At 42.5% G+C, this 17,284-nt stretch overlaps 2 long non-coding RNA genes across 2 annotated transcripts in view; one reads left to right on the top strand and one right to left on the bottom strand.

Moving 5' to 3' along the window:
- Positions 1 to 1,854: 1,854 nt before the first annotated feature.
- LOC111756294 (uncharacterized) overlaps positions 1,855 to 17,284 on the bottom strand; it is a 49,348-nt gene continuing 33,918 nt past the window's right edge. The window contains exons 2-3 of the long non-coding RNA XR_010040046.1: positions 8,917 to 8,990; positions 1,855 to 3,896 (exon numbers count right to left, since the gene is read on the bottom strand). This is a non-coding gene — a long non-coding RNA (uncharacterized LOC111756294). The remainder of the gene's footprint in view (positions 3,897 to 8,916; positions 8,991 to 17,284) is intronic.
- On the top strand, positions 9,491 to 16,470 carry LOC101788161 (uncharacterized). Its single transcript, XR_216266.4, has 3 exons — positions 9,491 to 9,738; positions 11,001 to 11,064; positions 15,880 to 16,470. It is a non-coding gene; the product is annotated as an uncharacterized LOC101788161 (long non-coding RNA).

Genomic DNA, 17,284 nt, shown 5'->3' with positions numbered 1-17,284 from the left:
CACCTTGTATTTTGTTTTTATATTATGTATTATGTCCATCCTTTTGATTTGACTGACTCTGTCCTGGTATGCCACATTTGGTTTTACTTTCTTCAAAAAAAAAAAAAGTAATAAGAACTGTGGGAGTAATAAAACCCAAAATGTGTAATTGTCATTGTACAAAAGAAAGGAAAAGAAAGTTCTCTAAAAGATATAACTGCATATATATTTAAGTGTATAAGACAGATAACCATATTACTGAGTTTTGTTGGATCATTAAACAAAACTGTTTGCAGTCTCACTGTTTGAGAGTCCCCTATATATGTTTTAATTTTGTAACTTCAACAACTATTTCTAAGAAGACAATATGTAATTAACTAGTGATTTCCTACTGTTTATTTTTCTGAAATTCTGTATAACTTGTACCCTTTTTCTTTTTTTTTCTTTTTTCTCCTTAAATAAAATTTTAAAAAAAAGGACAAAGCCTCAAATCTATGCAATTAGAAATGAAAAGGAACAGGGGCTAGGGATTTAGCTCAGCGGCATAAGGGCCTACCTTGCAAGCAGGCAGTCATGAGTTCGATCCCCAGTACCAATAAGAAAGAAAAAGACAAAAAAAAAAAAAAAATGAAAAGGAAGAAATTACAACAGATCCTGAAGAAATCATCAATACATACTTCAAGAATCTGTACTCTAATAAGATGGAAAACCCAGAAAGGAATAAAAAGATTCCCAGATATATGTGAGCTACCAAAGCTGAATCAAGAAAATATAAAAATCCTAAATAACCCAGTATCAGTCAGTAAAATTGAAGATGTAATTGAAAACCTACCAACAAAGAAAAGCCTGAGCCCTGCAGGATTCAATATTAAATTCTACAAGAAATTTAGGGGAAATCTAACGCCACTACTTCTCACACTCTAATGAAGCTGAAAGGCAAGCAATACTCCCATCTGCATCCCTGGAAGCAAGCATCAGCCTGATACCCAAACCAGGGAAGGACCCAGTCTAGAAAGAGAACTACAGGCCAATCTCCCTGATGCACACAGATGCAAACATTCTCAGTGAGATACTGGAAACAATGCAACAAATCAGGAGGATTATATACCACGACCAATAGGATTCATCACAGGGACTCAAGGATGGTTTGTATTTATACTTATCTTTGTACCAGGGATTGAGCTCACGACTTCACACTTGGATGGTTCAATATATGCAAATCAATAAATGTAATATACTGTATCAACAAGCCAAGTACAAAAACCACATAATCACCTCAATAAATGTAGAAAAAGCATTTGACAAAGTCCAACACCTATTCATGATTAAAAAAAAAACCTACAGAAAATCAGAATAGATGGTGTTCATCTCAATCTGATAAAAACCATCTATATAACAAACCAACAGCCAACATCATACTAAATGGACAAAGACTGAAAGCTTTACTTCTGAAATCAGGATCAGGACAAGGATGTTCACTGTCACTACTCTTATTCAATATAGTTCTGGAAACATTAGCCAGAGCAATTAGACAAGAGAAAGAAATAAAAAGAACAATGACAGGAAAGGAGGAAGTTAAATTATCATTATTTGCAGTTGGCATAATATTCTACATAGTAGACCAAAAAACTCCATCAAAAGACATCTGGATGTTGTTTATTTTTGTTTTTTGAGACAAGGTCTCACTGTGTAGTTCAGGATGGCCTTGTCACTGTGGGACCTATGCTGGCCTTGAATTCATGGAGATGCTCCTGCTTCAGCCTCCTGAGTGCTGGGATTACAGGTATGCACCACCATGCCCAGCTAGGAAGATATCTTGATTTAATAGCCAAATTCAGTAATATAGCTGGATACAAACTCAACGCTGAAAAATCATATTTAGAAATTTCTTGTTTATTACTGCTAACATTTTTGTATCATCCCTTTCCAATTATGTCAGGACAAAGTCGGCTCATGTTACCAATAATCTGTTCACTGTTTCACTTTTGACAATGTTTGTTGTTTGACGTCAAATTCACTGTTAATTCTCTTCACAGCATCTAATCGGTTATTATTCCATTCCATTGTACTTTTTACCTCAGACCTTGATTTTGGATCTTTTAAATGTTTTCTCCACATCTGCTATGTCTTCATTTAATGTGCTGAATCTTTCTTCTGTCTTCTTGACCATATGACATTTTATATGAATATATGCCTCTTTAACATCCTCATCTACTATCAAATCATGTGTTGTCTGAATTTCTCTTTATTGTTTTATTTCTTTTTTATTATGAATCATATTTTCCTTATTATTTCTATGCGCGGTAATTTTTGGCTCCAAGCAAGATATTGTGAGTTTTTGAGGGATGCTCAGTCTACCCTGAGGCTGACAAACTCTGATACTGAGTTAATTTTTCTTTATTACTGCAGCGGAACCCTCTGACACTGTCCCCAGGCCATGTGAGTTACCCAGTTTTCCCCTCGGGTAGCTGGGAAAGGAAACTGTTCCCAGCCCCATGTAAGCACTGCTCCTCTTGAGGGGGTGTTCTACTGACCTTGCTAGTACCACAAGTGAGTGTGTCTGAGTGTGATAACATTCATGATCTGCTCTTAGAGATTTTTTTTGTTGCTTTAGAGGAATAAAATGTAACAAAATAAAACAGAATGAAGCCAATCAAAACAAAACAGTGAAAGTGATACAGGGCTAGCCAGGCGTGGTGGCTCACACTTGTAATCCCAGCACTCAGGAGGCTGAGGCAGGAGGATCATTGCAAGTTCAAGACCAGCCTGGGCAACAAAGTGAGCTCAAAGCCAGCCTGAACTGCATAGCAAGAACCTGTCTCAAAAAGAAAAAAAAAAAGAAAAGTGATACAGGGTTTCAAAACACACTAATGGGAAATCGACAATGGCTACCACAGTATCTCCTGTTATCTTCACAATAGTTGTCACACCATTGGGCATGGTACAATCAAAACAAAGCAGAATAAAACCAGTCAAAACAGAACACTGAATAAAAAGACAATAAATCAGAACAAAACAGTGAGAACAATACTGGATTTCAAAAGCAAGTCAGAAAGAAATCCCCATATTTGCTGTTCTGCGTACATCATCCTCCTAATAGATGCTCAGACTGCTGGCCCCAGTCCTGCAAAGTCCTATGGACTTAAAATAAATTCCTCTTCTAGGGCTTTTTGGGAGGGAGGAAAGATTAAGAGCAGTTAGTATTCTTTAAACATTTAGTAAATTTCTTGTTTTCTCATGATGGGCTTGGCAGGCTGCACCTGCGTAGATATTTATCAGTTTCTTCTGGTTTCCAAGTTGTTGCCATGTAATTGTTCACAGTAGTCTCATTTCAGTGGTATCAGTTTTAATGTCTCCTGTTTCATTCCTTAGTTTTTTTGAATATTATTTTTTAGGTATAACTAACGGTTTGTGGATCTTGCTTATTTTTGTAAAAATCCAATTTTTGCTTCGATGGATTTGTTTTATTATCTCAAATTTGAATTTCATCTATTTCTGTAATCATTCTGCCTTCCTTCTATCTTTGGACATAGTTTGTTCTTTTTCTAGTTCCTTGAGGTATAAAGTTAGGTTGCTTATTTCAGATTTTTCTTTTTATATTTTGTGTTTATTTCTGTAAACTTCCTTTTAAGAACTTGGCTGCACCCCATGGTTTTGGTATTTTTTATTCCATTTTTGTTTATCTCAAGACAGATTTTTATTTCCTTCTTGATTTCTTATTTGCCGTATTAGTCCAGAAGTGTGTTAATTTCCACATATTTATGAATTTTCCCGTTATTGATTTCTAAGTTCATATCTTTATGGTTGGAAAAGATACTTGATATTATTTCAGTTTTCTTCAGTTTGCCAAGGCCTGCTTCCCGGATGCCTGTGACGTGACTTGGAAACACTCTGTGCGTGCTTGAAAATAGTAAGAACTAGAGTGGGAGAGGGGGAAAGAAGGAAGAGAAAAGAAAAAATGATTTAAAAAAGGATAAAATAGAAACAAAGCTGTAGGTAGAGAGGGGAAGATGGGCTAAAGGAAGGGGACAGGATTGGGGAAAAAGAGGAATCAAAATAGATCGTGCACAGGTACAAATTTCCTATGGTGACTACGATCATTTTGCGTATCTCAATGTACCAAAACACTTAGTTTAAAAGAAGAATAAGTATCCGGCTCCTTTCTAATGGCATGTTTTGCATATGTTAGGTCTGTCTGGTTAGGGCGAAGTTCAAGTCACTGCCCCTTATCGATTTTCTCTCTGGATAACCTCTTCACTGATCATGTGGGTTTGAAATTCCCTACTACTGTTGTATTGTGGTCTATCTCCCTCTTCGACTATGTCGATATTTGCTCTATTATATTTAAATATTTACACCCCCTTTGGCAGAGCACATGTATTTAGATATTCCGATGTTGCATGCATATGTGCTTGCAACAGTTACAGCATCAATACACTGATCTCTTATCCTTCTGTGATGACTTTGTTTGTCTTCTTTTTACTTAAAGTCTATTTTGTTTGACATGAGTACATCTACCTCTGCTCTCTGTTGGTTTCCTTGTCTATGTAATATCTTTTCCATCTTTTCACTTTCAGTCTTAAAATCTAATGTCAGACTCCTGGAAGCAGCCTCTCATTTGGTCTTTTTCTACTCCATCCAGCCACACTTATACATTTAGATGGAAAATTTACACTTAATAATTGATAAGCCTGCTAAGCACAAGGTCATGAGTTTGATTCCAGGAACAAAAAAATAATAATAATTGATAGGTAAGGAGTTAAGTCTCTTCTGATGGTTCTACAGATCATTTCTTTATTCTTCTCGGTTTTTCTTGGTGAATTAGCTTTTTCTACTGTGGTACACTGTGTTCTTTCCTCTTGTGTGTGGACCTGGTTAGATTCTTGCTTTTCCATTACCGTAAGGCTTATGTAAGCCACTTATGCTAAACACAGTCTGCTTAAAGCTGATAATAACATGGACACTTTTGCCTCTTTCTTTCCTTTGTATGTTGTTTTGATGTCACAATTTACCTCTTTGCATACTGTGTACCTATTAAGAAATTATTGTAGCTACTGTTATTTTTCATTCTTTCATGCTTTAACCTAGTTAAAATGTTTGTATACATCATTACAGTGTTAGAGCATTCTATTTACATTTACTGTTACCACTGAGATTTATACTTCTGTGTCTTTGTATTACACTACTTAGCACCCTTTCATTTCAGCTTAAAGAATTCCCATGAGCATTTCTTCAAAAGTGAGTCTAGTGATGATGGACTCTCTCAGTTTTTGTCCAAGAGAACCTTTATCTTGCCTCAACTTTGCAAGGTGAAAGTAATCTGGGCTCTTTTGATTCTACTAGAATTTTTATTAAATCATCTCTCTCTCTCCTGGTCTATAAGGTTTCTGCTGAGAATCAACTGATAGTTTTTTTGAGGTTCCTTTATCTATGAAAGTTCACTTTTGTCTTGTTTCTTTGAATAAAGTTTGTATTTGCTTTTTGCCAGATTGACAGAAGACGAGTTAGTTAAAGCTCTCTTTGAGTTGAACCTCTTTGGAGCTCTCAGATTTGAGAAGTTTTTAGCCACCTTGTCTCTAGGCACTTTGCTTGCTTCTCTCCCATATTTCTCCATCTAAAAGTTACAGATTTTAATTCTTTTGATGGTTTCTCGTAGACCTTGTGGGCTTTCATCATCTCTCTTCATTCATTCCCCCCATTTTCTCCTCCTCTGAGTAGTTCCAAACGACCTATCTTCAAGCTCACGGAGTCTTTCTTTGTTTGATCAATCTATTCTTGACTCACTAGTAGCCTTCTTTGGCCTCAGAATTTCTACTTAGTCCTTTTTTTCTTTCTAATTCTGTTTGCTTACTTTGTTCATGCAGAGGGTTTTTGGTTTTTTGTTTGTTTGTTTGTTTGTTTTGGTGAAGGGGGTCTTATTTTGTTCAGTTATTTATCTGAATTCTTGTAGCTTCCTGAGCTTCATTATGACAATTCTTTTAATAATATGCCAGGCTATTTTTAGATTTCCATTTCTCTCTCTCTTTCTTTTTTTTTTTTTTTTTTTTGGTCTTTTTCAGACAGGGACTCGCTATGCAGTTCAGGCTGGCCTTGAGCTCACTCTGTAGCCCAGGCTGGTCTCGAATTTGCAAGGATCCTCCTGCCTCAGCCTCCCAAGTGCTGGGATTACAGGAGTGCGCACCCATGCCTGGTTTAATTTCCATTTCTTTGGGATCCGTTCCTGAAACATTGTTTGTTTTGGCATCACCACGTCTGCCAATTCTTTATATCCACGGCCCTGCTACACATGCAGGCAGATTTGAAAGAGAAAGTCTTTCTTACTGTTTTACAGATTGGTTGTACCAGGCCAATGGATCTGGGCCCAGTATCACCAGTGAGCTGGGCTGGAGCAGATTATAGTTCAGGTTTACATTTGGGTCTGTGTTTGGCAAGCTGGTTACTATAGGAACAGATAGACATAACTCCTGCCAAACACCCAGATGGGAAGGACTTCCTCCAGGGTAACAGCCCAACAGGGCACTTGTCATATGGCTACTTGTGTGTAAATATATATGTGTGTGTGCATGTGTGCATGTGTATGACCAGAGATCAAACCCAGGGCCTTCGCACTGAACTACATTTCAGTCCATTTTATTTTATTTTAGAGACAGTCAGGCAAAGTCACACAAGTTGTGTTCAAACTTGTAATCCTCCTGTCTCAACCTTCCAGAATGCTGGGATCAATAGATGTGTGGCACCACCCTGGCTTACAGTGCCATTTTCATGTCCAAAGCTGAGGCCACAGACAGCAGGCCTGCGACGAGAGGTGCATAAACATAGGATTCCCCTGCCTTACACAGGCAGGGCAAACTCCAAACTGAGTCACAGGGCTTCCGAGTTGGGACCCACTTCAGTGATCCTGTCACTGATAGCTCTGACAACACTGTCTCCAGCCAGTCCCTGGGGTGGGCAGGACTGACCCTTAACACAGCAGAGACTGGTACCAAGTCTTAAGACAACATCAGCACTCAAAGCTAGGACTGAGGTAGCAGCCTGGTTGTAAGGTTACAAATGGATTTTCCTGGTCCCTTGGTGGACTAAGAGCAGGTTTGGACTAGGGAGCAGGGCCATTGCACGACCCACAGCTGGTTCCATGGCTGGCAGACTTGTGACTAGGAGGATGGATGGTTCTGGTTCCTAATGGGCCCCTTGGTGAACGGGACTGGTTGCAGGGCTATGAACACAGGACTGGAGCAGAGTCCTGAGGGGCAGGGGGCCACCTGCAGTCATGCGTGGTGGCCCACCTATGGGTACTTTCTCAAAGCGTTACTCCTGGGTCTTGCACATTACAAGGGCTTTGCAACCCCTACCTGGATACCAGAGCACCCCTTCAGGCATTTGGTTAGATACACAACTGCCTCGTCATGGCTGTTCATGCAAGCCATGAACTTCTTATTCCAGTATCTTATTACTGTCTTCCAGTATCTTATTACTATTTCAATAGTTCTTGCAAAGTAAGCCTACTAGCAACAAATGAACTCGATTTTTGTCTGAAAAAGGATTTATTTCTTAATTTTTTAAAAAGACAATTTTGGAGCAGTTTTAAGTTCACTGCAAAATAAAGAGGAAAGTACAGAGATTGTCAGTGTATTTCCTACCACGGACATGCTAGGTTTCCCCCACTGTCAGCATCCGGCCCAAGTGGTACATTTGCCAGAACAGGACACTGATAAATTGTTACCACAAGAGGTCCAGAAGTTTATGTTAAGGTTCACTCTCGGTGTTGTAGACTCTAGTAATTTAGACAAATGTATAAGCACAAGTGTCTACAACTATGGAAATTTAACTAAGCCACTCAGCAGGGTTCTTACTTTGTAAGCATCCTCAGCCTGTGCAAGAGGAGAGAGGGAGATGGTGTGAGTGTTACACCCGCCCTGGAGGGGAGGAGCCTGCTTACAATATAAGGGAGGAAAAGAGGCTTGCTCTCTTTGCCTTTTGCTCTTGCTGCTTTTGCTGTCTTCTGCTGCCTTGAAGTGTTGCCCCTGTGCCAAGCCACTCTGCTTTGCAGCCAGCTGATCATGGACTGAAACCTCCACACACTGTGAGCTAAATAAACCTTTCCTTCCTTCATTTTGAATGTCAGATATTTTGTCCCAATAATAAGAGAAAGTAACCAAGATGTATGGTGGCTTCCACAGTGCTTTTACCACCCTAAAAATCCCGTGTCCTTCTATTCATTCATGCTTCCCTCCTTCAATCTGTGACTTTTATTGTCTCCATGGTTCTACCTTTCCCAAAAATTTCAAAAAGTCGAAATTGTGTTGGCTTCTTTCACTCAGTAATCACATTTAAGGTTCTGTTACTTCTTTTCACAGCTGATAACGCATTTTTTTGTTGTTGACATGAAGGAATACTTCTGGATAGGAATACATTGGATACGCCACAGTTTACCCACTTGCTGAAATATATAATTTGGTTGCTTCCAAGTTTTAAGAATTATAAATAATTCTATGAGTAAACAGGTAAATCCATGAGTGTATACTTTGTGGCCATAAGTCTTACAGTCATTTGTGAGATACTTTTAATAGGTAAAAATTCAGTTATACAAATTTGAAACTTCTGTGGATGGTAGTGATGTTAGCAAAATGTACTTAATGCACCTGAAATGTGCACTGGACGTGGTAACTTTTATGAATAGTTATTTCACCACAATTTTTGGAGAAAGAAGAACACATTTTGAAATTTTAGTTTCTTAATAAAATTTCCCTTAACAAAGCCAGCATTAACAGGATTCAAACCTTAATATACGTACATCCCTTGATCCAGTAACTCCATTTTTAGACTTGTATTCTAAAAAATAAGGCAAAGAAATGAAACACTGCAAAATACATATATATATATATTTACCACCTGGTTTTGGCATAAAGAAAAATGGGAGGCAGGAGTGGTGGCACCTACCTGTAACCCAAACTTTTCGGAAGGCAGAGACAGGGTTTCAAGTTTGAGGCCATCCTGGGTGACTTAGTGAGATCCTGTTTCAAAACAGAAAATAATAATAATAAATAAATAATAAGACAACATAATAGTAATAAAGGGTTATGGATGTAGCCTAGTGCTGGACCACTCGCTTAGCATGTCTGAGGCACTGAGCTCAACCCCTAATACTTTCTGAAAGAAGGAAACATCCCTTACATGTCCTCAAACAGCCAATTCATTAAGTCCATCTCTAGCACCGTAAACGCAGGCGTTTTAAAATCACAATCTACACGCACGATGTTTTCGGTACCGGGGATAGAACTCACGACTGCCTGCTTCTAAGGCAGGCGCTTATGCCTCTGAACTAAATCCCCAGCCCCTCTACATGCACAATTTTGACATGAAGTTTTCTCCCGATGCGGGCTGTTTCGCTGAGTGCAGACCGCGGGGCAGGATGCCTAGTGTGTGCACACGTGTGTGCCATGGTCTTCAAGCGACTTACTGCGAGCGTCCAGAGGTCACGTTAGCCTTCTGCCCGGTGCCCCGGCCACTGATGCACACGGCAGAGCTCGGGGCCCAATCGGCTGCCCCGTACGTGCCCTGCCCTCCCGGGACTTACACGTGAAGACGCAAGGAGCCTGAAGGCCAGGGCCAGGCTCGCACCCGACGCGCAGGCCGCGTGACCGTGGCTGCCCGCCGCCCCGCCCCGTGGAGCCCTCCTTGCGGACCACACACAGGACCGCACACATCGAGGAGCGCGGAGCTCTGGAGTCCAGGGGCCAAGGGGAGAGCGGTGACCAGCAGGTGGCGTGGCTCGCGCGGGCTTCCCGGGCGCGGGAGGAAGAGCTCAAGCTGGAGACCCCCGGGCCCGCGGGGGGCGGAGAGCTTCTGGGGGGCTCGGGGTGGGGCGGGGAGCTCCAGGGGGTGGGGCGGCCCGGGCCACGCGGCGATCGCCGTAACGAGCTTCCGTAACGAGGCTCGGGGTCCCCGTGACCGCGGGACTGACCCGGCCAGGACGGCAGCTGCCAGGCACCGTCCGGGCTGTGCAACGCGCGCGGGTTCTGACTGAGGAAAACCCTGCTCCTGGGCAGGGAGCGTGTAAAACGCGCGAGAATGTGCGCTTGGCATTGGTGTCCGGATTGGAGATCCCAGAATGCAGCCCTAGGGGGCGCCGCCCGCGGCCTTGCACGGAGGTGGGGGTGGGGAGTGGGGACCCCGGAGGGCTCCCCTCACCCCCCCTGTGCAGCTGGAGTGTGGCTGTCGCTGAAAACGACGGCGCCCTTCCTAGGGCCACAGAAAATTTTAAATATTTTCTTTATTTTGTTAAAAAAAAGTAAAAAGGAAGAAAAATATGCATATATATAAGATATGAAATGCATCACTTGAACCCTTGTTAAGTGACCGGTTCCGTGGCAGTAAGGACCCTGTAGTGCTGCGTGACCATCAGCTCTATCCATTTGCAGAACACGCTCATCGCCCCCGCTGAAATCCCGGGGGTGCCCCCTCCCCATTTTCCGCTTACCGCTGACCACGTTTTACCTCCCTAGGAAGCCCAAGCACTTTGAGTAAGGTGAATCATACTATAGCCGGCCTTTTCTGCAGGCTTATTGCACTCAGCTCAGTAATTTCCCATTTCTTCCGCTGGGCTACGGGTCCTCACTGTCCCCCGAAGGCCCTAGTGGAGGGTGCGTGCAGGGCGCTGGAGCCTTTAGGAAGGGAGGGAGTCACCGTCCCAGGGTGCACCCCGACCCGACCCAGCGCTGGGCACCTGGCCGTTCCTCACCCTCTGTGCCTTGCAGCAGTTCTCAGACTGAGCTCTTCTGCCTGCCGCGTCCAGGCTTAAAAGCCATAGGCCCAAGCAAGCATGGGCTGTGTCTCTGAAACTATGAACCTTCCCTCTTTGGAAGGTGATTTTCTCAGATATTTTGTCACAGCTGAGGAAAGCTAACAAACTAGCACCGTGTGTCAGAGTTTTATTTCTTTTTATTTAATAATAATCCATTTAATGTATATGTAATGTCTCGTTTTCCTAATTATCTGTTGATAGACTTTTTCCCCCCTTGCAGGGAGGACTATTGGGAATAGTGCAGTGAACACTGTCACGCAATTACATCGTTTCAGCTATTTTGGGTAAGTCCCTGAAAGTGGAATCTCTGGCCCCTGTGGTAACTGTCTGACTTTTGGAGGAACCATCCAAGTGTTTTCCATAGCTGCACCACCTGGCATTGTAGCCAGCAGCGCACGAGGGTTCTGGTTTCTCCACAAGTTCACTAATAGTCAATCTGATTCGAGCGTGCCAGGCAGAGCTGCCTGTTTGAGAGCTTGGTCCTCAGCCAGCAAAGTGAGGTGGTGGGGCCTAGAGGAGGCGGGGCCTGGAGAGAGGAGGTTAGGTCATTGGAGGGGGTTACCCCCAGAAAAAGCCAAGGTGCGTTTTGTGGGACCCTGAGTTCTCCCAGAGCCAGCTGTCATGGGAGAGCCCCTTTCTGCACTCTGGCTTCCTCTCGCACCCTGTGGTCGCTCCCTCCTGCACACATTCCTCCCATGAAGCCGTCTTATTGCTAATTGAAAACTGTCTTAGTCACTTTTTACTTGTCTCTGAGACAAAATACCTGATGACCAAAGTTGGGAAAGGAAAGGTTTATTTCTTACAGTTTTTGGAGGTTTCAGCCCATACTCAGTTGGCTCCAAGGCAGGGTGGCATGGCTGGGCTGCAACCAGCAAGGTGGAAACCAGCAAAAGAGAGACACACCTTCTTCCTGCCATTACATCACATCCTGGCGCCACCCCTATGTGGGTGTAGCACTCACACCCCCAATCCAAGCTCTAGACAATGAACCAATCACAAACGCGTAATGCAAATGCATGAGGCTTGGGGCCACCAACATAAACCATGACAAAAACTTTTCCAGAAAAAAAAAAAAGTGGGGCTGGAAATGTATTTCAGTGGTAAGTTTCCTGGGTTCAGTCCCCAGGCCCATAAGGAAACTAACAAGAAGCACAGCTGAGGGGCCTGGGATATAGCTCAACACCGTAAGTGTTTGCCTTGCAAGCACAAGGTCACTAGTTTGATCCCTGGTACCAAAAAAAAGAAAAGAAACCCAGCTGATTAGGTATCAATTTTGTTTCCTTCCGCTTCACTGAGTTCATTCTCATGAACTCCTTGAGGTTTGCTTTCATTTGTCTTTTTAACCTATAGTATGCTATCCAAAAACAGATAAATCTATTTCTTTATGGTTGTATATCTTTAGCTTGTTGTCTATGTGTGCGTGTGCGCACGTGTGTGTGTGTGCGTGTGTGTGTGTAACTGCTCTAACTAGCTCTTCTACCACGCTGAGTTACAGCTGTAAAAGCCTGTCTCCATGTCTCGTTTCTGATATGAAGGGGTCGTTCTCAGGCTTTCACCACTGAGTGTGGGCTTAGCTATGGGTTCTCACAGTCCTGAAGGCAAGATGGGAAATCTTAGAGAATGGTTTTAAAATTTTGCCTACTGCAAGAAGATACAGGGCTAGCTAGCATAACAGTGCATTTAAATTGGTATCTCCAAATACTCTCTGTATTCCTCTCTTTTCTTTGCTGGTCCTTGCTCTGTCCTCTTACCCTTGCTAGGTGCCCCCACAGGACTGGGCTCTCAGGGACCTCACCACTGGCTTCCTTTGTTCTTGGGTGTCCCATTAGGCTGCAGGCATAGGCCACAGGCTAGCAGATGGGAACAGAAAGAGGGAAGGTGTTTGTTCCCCTGCCTCCTCCCTTCCGGGTCAACATGGGTCAACTTTCATATAACCTTTCATATAACCACCTCCTGCAGCTGTTCTGGGAAGATTCTGGTAATTGAACTTTCTCCTATCGCTTTAGTTGCGTGCTGCCTTTTAATCCTGCCCACGCCTTTGTAAATAATCCTTATTACTCTCTACCTAACTACCCCATTTGAGATGCCCCATCTGTTTCCTCTGGGACCTTCCTGATAAGATACTTGCATGCCAACCTCTCCAAACCACCTCTACCCATTTATTTATTCACCACTTCTTTCAACAGTTGTATTTTTTTTTTGTCTTTTTCCTTTTTTTATCGGTACCAAGCATCGAACTCATGACCACACACTTGCAAGGCAGGTGCTTATGCCGCTGAGCTAAATCTCCAGCCCCCACCAGATGTATTTTTGATCATCAACACTCTGCCTAGCACTGTTCTTAGCACGTAGTGCTAAGCAGTTAATAAAGTAGGTGAAACCCTGTCTCTTCAGAATCTCTATTCAGCTAGGAGGAGGGGTGAGAAAAAGAAGCAGAGACCCAGTTTGCTTACCATGAATAAGTTAGGCGTGTTTACATGAATCAGTAAAATATGTGCTCTGATCCTAATGATGGTCAGAACCATCAGTGTAGCACACAAGGGACAGGAAGCCTGGGCTGGGATTCAGAATAGGAGCTTCAGGGAGGGCCTTGTTGAGAATGTGACATCTTAGCAAAGACCTGAGGACCAGGAAGTGGTCCTGTCACTTACTGTTTGGGAACAGAGCAAATAAAAGCATCTCTGGCAGGACCGTGAATGACCAGGGCTAGATCAGTAAGCCGGTCCATGAGTTTGGAGCCAAGCAAGGGCAGGGGCTGAGGGTGGAGCCTCAAGTCCTCTAATCCGTCACTGTGAGCTCCTTGACACGACCTGATTTGTCTCTCACTGTGAATTAAACATTCGTGATAATGAGGACAAAGCTTTGCGGGTGACGCGCGGGTCGCTGGAACCTGCGTGTTTCTCCGGGTGATCTGCTTGGCCAAGTCCAGCTCCAGCACCAGTCCTGTCTATGGGCACAGAAGCTCAGTTGGCCCTAGGTCAGGCTTGCTTCTCATCCCACTCAGCTGAGGACACCTAGCTGGGGTAGCTAGAGCTCTGTCCTGTCCCGTGCAGAGCAAGTTTCTGTAGTACGTGGAAGCCCTGGTCTGGCTTCCTCCCATGACCCTAGCCATGAAACTCTTCAGAGAAAAGGAGAACCTTGACTCTGAACACTTCCGGCCCCTGACACTGGTCTCTGTTGTCCCCTGCCCTGCAGGGCTGCCCCCTGCCTGCATGCTTGGCCCCCTATCCTAGGGGACCCGTCCCATCGCCAGTCAGGGTCCAGCTGTTTTCATTCTCTCATTTTTATAGCTGTCTTCTCTGTGAGAATTTCCCTCTCAGCAGGCATGCTGGGGCACACACCTGTGATCCTGAAACTCTGGGAGACTGAGGCAGGAAGATCACAAGCTTGAGTCCGGCCTGGGCAACGTGGTGATGTAGAGAGACCCCGACTCACAACAAAATAAACCAACCACAGCATAAAAGAATTTCACTTTTATTTGATAGTAAAGGACAAACTTTTTAAAAAGTTAATAAAAAGCATTAACCAGGAAAATTTGAACATTGACTGATATTATTTTAGGTAATATAATTATGCTTTTAAAATGAGTCCTTATTGTATGAACTTCATACTGAAATGTTTATGTGTGAAATTACATGGTGCCTGAGATTTGCTTTAAAAATATCCAGGATAGGAGGAGAAGGAAACACAGACAGAACACAAGCACCTGAACTGATAATTACTGAGCTATGTGATGGGTACCTGGAAATAAATTATACTGGAGTCTTCATTTTTACTTTCTTTCATTTTGTTTTGTTTTGTTTCGTGTTTTGAGGAAGGGTGTAATTATGTAGTTCCAACTGGCCTTGAAGTCAATGTGTAAGTTGCAGAGATCCTCCTGCCTCAGACACCCAAAGGATAGGATTATAGATGTGTACCACCACACCCAGCTTGTCTCTTCATTTCTAAGTAATGGTTAAAATAGTCCTTAATTAAAATTTTAAAACAAATAAGTAAAGGAGATTAGTGCATAGGCTAATGATGGAAAAAATAAAGTTAGATCATATGCCACAGCAAGCACCAATGCAAATTCTAGATTAATTAAGGAATTCAGTATAGACGGGGCTGATGGAATAGCTATTTGTGAGGCTGAGGCAGAAGGATTACAAGACTAGCCTCAACAACCCTATCTCTAAATAAAATTTGAGTAAGGTCTGGGGATGCAGGTAAGCACTGGAATGTTTATCTATTATGCATGAGGCCTTGGTTCAATTCCTGGTACCACCATCAAAAAAAAATGGAATTCAGTATAAACAAAACCAGGGAAGAGCCAACAGGAAATGTAGGTTAGTGTTTGATGCCAAAGTAAAAAACATTCATTTTAGGGCCAGGATAGCTCAGTGGCACAGCACCTGCCTGTCAAACACCAGGTTGTAAGTTTGATTCCCAGTCTAAACAATAAAAATACATTTTTTAAGCATGAAAACAAGGAAGAAAATCCATAAAGGAAAATATCAGTTAATCTGATTGTAAAATAAGTCTCAGTATGAAAAAACAAAAGCAAAAACATTTTTAAACAGACTAACAACAAACTGGGAGGAATAGTTACAATATGTAAGAAAATGATGTTATATTAATATAAAAGAACTTTTTACAAAATGATGAGAATAACATCTCAATGAAAAAACTGCCAAAGTTTATGAATGATAAATTTGCTTTTAAATCCAAATAAATGGAAGAAATATGTATTTAAAAATGCAAGCTTAATAAAAATAAGAGGTATCATATTGAACCCACTGGTGAATGAATAGACATTTTTAAAGTAACCCTCAGAGCAGGTTAAGTCATGAATCAGATCCATCCATCCATGGTATGACTTGGTAATATGATACCATGTTTCTTGAGAGTAATTTGACAATGTATGTCAGTCATATACCAGGAATGGTTATCTTGTTGACTTGATGATTTGGGTTGTTTGGTTTTATTTTTTAAACAGGGTCTCAGTAAATTGCTCAAACTGGCCTTTATCTTGCGATGTTCCTGCCTCAGCCTTCCCAGTAGCTGGTTTCAGGTGTGTGTCACCATGATCTGGTAATTCTATTGCTGGAATTTGTCCTCAGGAAAAGAGTGTGGAACAATGTGGAGGACGCTTGGACAGCTCTCCTGGAACAAAGAGCAGTCGTCTCCAAGTGGGCCAAACCTGGCCCTGTCTCCATGTGCTGATGTGTACGGAGCTGGCTGAGCCATTGCCTTTTCCCTTCAAGTGGCTCTCAGCAATATAAACTGGGCTGGGTGAGGTGCTGATGTGTAATTGCTGAAGTCTGGTGACTGTCACTTTTCCCTGCCCTAAGACTCCTTAAATGTAGTTGAGCCAGGTGGGATGCAGAGCCACAGCTCCAGGGCTGTCCTGGGATGGAGCCTTGAGATAAGAGGCTGTGACTGCCCAGGACAGAGAAGTTTGCACCTCAGAGCTGAGGCACTGCACCCCATACATTACATGCTCCCTCCACTGTGCTATGCAGATCAGTCTCTCTGTGTATTGCAGAGGTGATTTTAGGCCTCCTGCCCAGCCCAGCTCACAGTGCTCACATATTTCCTGCCATTCTCACAGTCGCTTATCCTCAATCCCCTCCCTTCTTCATGAGTTAATAAAATCTGGGTTGGGCCCTGCATTGAGGATTTTATTCCAATAAACTTTCTTCCTGGCTGGACTTAGGACTCCTTGGTTTCCCACCACTATAAATATGTTTTCCTGGCTTTATTCTTGTCACAGGTTGCACTGGAAGTGATAGATTGGAATTAACTTTTTCATGGGTCACAAATATAAACTTCCCAGACTGCAATGAGGGTGGGAAAGGGATCGCTACATAAAAATATATTAACGTTCAGTGATCTTTGTTACAATTTCCTTACAGTAATAACACATGAAAACAAAGGGAAACGCCCCCCAAATAATGGCTTTGTCCATTCGTAGGACATACCATGGCACATTCATAGGACAAAACACCATGCAGGACAGCCCAGCGAAAGTTACATAATACTCAGCAGGAAAGTGTCGCTGTCTTCATGTATCCAAACTTTTTATTGAAAATATTATTTTAATAGCTTTCTATTTAGAATTTACCAAACTCCCACAGTGTGGAGCTTATATATATCTGCAAATAGTAACAGCTGTAACTGCTTAGAGCCAATTATACTAATTCTCCTCATCATACTTTTCTGCATTTTATAAAACTATGCCAATACATTGCTTGCTTATTTATTTACTTATTTAGTTAGTTCTTCTGAGACGGGATCCACTACGTAGCCCAGGCTGGTCTCATACTAATGACGATCCTCCTGTCTCAGTCTCTCAAGTGCTGGGGTTCCAGGGGTGTACCGCCACACCCACCTTACATGACTATAAAATGAAACTAAGTCAATAACTCATAAAAGGCAGGAAGATGAATCAAGCCACAGACATTTAGACTTGGCAAAAGATGACACAGAGGGTCCTGCATACCCTGAAGACCTCCCTATTAGGTG

Source organism: Cavia porcellus, unplaced genomic scaffold (genome assembly GCF_034190915.1).
Source record: "Cavia porcellus strain 051 isolate PalLab524CR breed Dunkin Hartley unplaced genomic scaffold, mCavPor4.1 scaffold_17, whole genome shotgun sequence".
In the NCBI taxonomy this organism is placed as follows: Eukaryota; Metazoa; Chordata; class Mammalia; order Rodentia; family Caviidae; genus Cavia; species Cavia porcellus.
The sequence above is the reverse complement of the archived record's forward strand: the minus strand, read 5'-3'. Positions and strand labels throughout refer to the sequence as shown.